Genomic DNA, 3,632 nt, shown 5'->3' on the forward strand with positions numbered 1-3,632 from the left:
TAATCAAAATTATTCATTTTACATTTTGTAGTGTTTTCTATCTTCTGTTTGGTTTTAAATTCCTTCCTTTCCCATAAATCTGACAGATATACTATTCTATGTTCACCTAATTTGTTTATGGTTTTCTTCTTTATATTTAAGTCATTTGCCCACTCTGAATTAATCTTGTATCAAACTACAAATTCTTGATCCTACGTCCTCCTAACTCCAGGCCTGGCACCTTATCCACTATGCTATCTAGTTGCCCCTGAGGTTATTCTTATTGCCCCATTCTGTAAAACTATCAGACAAAACCCTAACATTCAAAGGGTCACCAGACCAGCACACAAATAGTGCATAAGCTTACCTCTGCTGGCAAGAAAAGCCAGTCTCAGAAAGGGTTACAGTTTCTGTCATTCCGTTGGTGTGTCTTGTCATGCTGCTTGGAGAAGGCACAGTACTTTCTGATTCCATCATTACATCTAATGCATATTAATTTGTTTTTAAACAGTCCTTCCCTTCTGTCTTAGAATAGACAAGTATTGGTTCCATGAATGGTAAGGGCTAGGCAATTGGGGTTAAGTGAATTGTCCAGGGTCACTCAGCTAGGAAGTATCTGAGGCCAGATTTGAACTCAAGACCTGGCTTTCTATCCACTGAGTCACCTAGCTGCCCTATGCATATTAATTTGTAAATTTACCATTTAATAAATAAAATTTATGATGGTGGAAAAATGGCCCCCAGACACTCGTCCTCATGTTCATTTCTCACTTCTGCTTTGTGTTTAAGTTGAGGATGTGATGGACATGATGCTAAAGCTTTGTTCTGGTTTTCCTGGATTCTAGACTAAGCAGGAAGCTCACCCTTAGTTCTGCCCACACATTAAACCCTCCCCACTTGGTGCTGTAGGTGTTAATAGCTCCCCCACTTGGACACTGGTAGTGTCTTTTTTCACAGAATTATTGTAAAATAAGAGGACCTAGAACAGGAAGTGACTTTAGAGATTAGTTGGCCCAATCCTTTCATTTTACTGAGGACAAAATGAAGGCTCTGGTATTTGTGCCAGTCTGGTTCATACCTTTAGGCTCTTAAAAGTGTCACAAGGAAGAATGCTTCAGGAAAATCCCACGAGAGTTAGGTCTTTGAACACTTGCTGGTGCTCCTGTTGTCTTCACTGTTGCCTATGTCAGGAAACAAATTGCCAGAAATAGTGTGAGCAGTTTCCAGACCTGTCATTGGTTTGAGAATTCTGCTCTGGACCTTCTTTCCCCATGCCATCATACAAAATAGTAACAGTAGGGGTGTGGCTAGATGCCATCTCGAAGCCACAGAGGCTCTGGCTGAGATGAGCTGCACAGAGGTCAGATCGCTCAGGGACCAGGGGTGCAGGCCCTGGGTTTTGCAACCCTTCCCTGTTTCTGGTGAAGCAACCTAAGACCCGTATCCCCCAGATGCATAAGAAGCAACAACTTCAGGGGCAACTAGGTAGCTCAGTGGATAGAAAGCCAGACCTCAAGACGGGAGGGTCTGGGTTCCAATGTGGCCTCAGACATTTCCTAACTATGGGGCCCTGGGCAAGACACTTAACTCCCATTGCCAAGCCCTTTCCGCTCTTCTGCCTTAGAACTAATACTTCATATACATACTAATACATGTAATACATATAAACACTAATACAGAAGATCAGGATTTTGAAAAAGAAAAAGAAATAGCAACCCCACCATTCTGCTGAAACTATTCTTTCCAATGTCACCAATGACCTAACTGCCAAAGCCAAAGGCACCATCTCACTGCTCTTCCTCTTGACCTCCCTGCAGCCCGAGACACTGTTGATCAGTCTCTAGCCCTTTTTACTCTCTTCTCTCTAGGTTTTTGGGGTGCCACTGTCTCCTGGTTCTCCTACCTCTCTCCCGGCTTCTTCTCAGTCTCCTTTGGTGTGTATCCTCCCTCAGGTCAGTGCACACCAATCAGGGCTCTGTCCTGGTCTCTCTTCTCTTCTGCCCCCATACTAGTTCACATAGTCATCTCATTAGCTCCCAAGGATTTAATCATCTTCTCAATGCTGATGATTTTGCAATGTATTTATCCAGCTCTAATTTTTCTGCTGCCCTCCAGGCTTTCATCTCCACCTGCCTTTCAGACATCTCATACTGTGTGCCCTGTGCATATCTTAAACTCAGCATATCCAAAATTAGACTCATTATCTTTCTCCATAAACCATAATTCTCCATAATTTTCTTCGAAACTTCCCTAACACTATGGAGGGTTCTGCCATCTTCCCAGTGCCAGAGGCTTGAAACCTAGGTGTCATTCTTGATTTCTCACTGTCTCTCACTCCCCATATTCAGTCTCTTGCCGAGGCCTGGTGATACCTTTAAAATGTCTCTCCAATATACTCCCTTCTCTCCTCTGGTGTTGGTACCATCCTGGTACATGCCCTCATCACCTCGAGCCTGGACCATTACAATAACCTGCTGGTGAGTCTGCCCACCTCAAGTCTTTCCCCACTCTAGACCACCCTCCATTCAGCTATCAAAATGATTTTTCCTAAAGTGAAGGTTCAGTCATGTCTCCCCCCCCCCCCCACTCCGTAAACTCCAGAGGCTCCCTATCACCTCTGGGATCAAATACAAAGTCCACTATTTGGCATTGAAAGCCCTTCATGACCTGCGTCTCTTGCCTTTCCAACCTTCTTATTATACCTAACACCTCCCCTCCCCACTATAAACTCTTTGATCCAGTGATGCTGGTTTCCTGGCTATTCCATGAACAGGATTCTCCATCTCTCTGTTCTGGGCATTTTCATTGGCTGTCCCTCATGCCTGGTATACTCTTCCTCATCTCCATCTCCTGGCTTCCCTGGCCTACTTCAAGTGCCAACTAAAATCCTATATTCTACAGGAAGTCTTTCTCAGACCCTCATTTAATTTACCCTCTAGTTTGTATAGATTTGTTTGCTTTTGTCTCCCCCATTAGATTTTGAGCTCCTTAAGGCCAGGGACTGTCTTTTGTCTCTTTTTATATCTCTAGTGCTTAGTACAGTGCCTGACACACAGTAGATGCCTAATAAATGTTTATTAACTAACTGCCTGATTTATTGTAAGAAAGTTGATACATTGCTGTTATTTGACTAGCTCACAGATTCTCTGAGTCTGACAGGGTCAAACTTCCTTCTATGGGGTAACTAGGTAACTCAGTGGATTGAGAGCCTGGCCCAGAGATGGGAGGTTCAAATCTGGCTTCAGACACTTCCTAGCTGGGCAAGTCACCTAACCTCCATTGCCTAGTCTTTACCCCTCTTCTGCTTTGGGACCAATACACAGTATTGTTTCTAAGATAGAAGGTGACGGTTTTAAAAAATAGACTGCCTAGTTTTACTTAGACCTGAACATATTGAAAAGTGCCCATCCATCCTTTGCTTAAATAACTGTAGTGAGGGGGAAGGAACCCATCACCTCCTCAGGTCATCTATTCTCCTTTTAGCCAGCTCTAATGGTCAGGGAGTTTCTCCTTTGATCTCAACCCAGTATGTACCTCTTTTCCGATCCTCTGATTTTCACATATTGTTCCTTGTTCTATCCCTTCATGCTAAGCAGAATAAGTTGATTCCTTCATTCAAATACTTAAAGATAGTTGTTATGTTTTTCCCAAGT

This window comes from Gracilinanus agilis, chromosome X (assembly GCF_016433145.1).
Source record: "Gracilinanus agilis isolate LMUSP501 chromosome X, AgileGrace, whole genome shotgun sequence".
In the NCBI taxonomy this organism is placed as follows: domain Eukaryota; kingdom Metazoa; phylum Chordata; class Mammalia; order Didelphimorphia; family Didelphidae; genus Gracilinanus; species Gracilinanus agilis.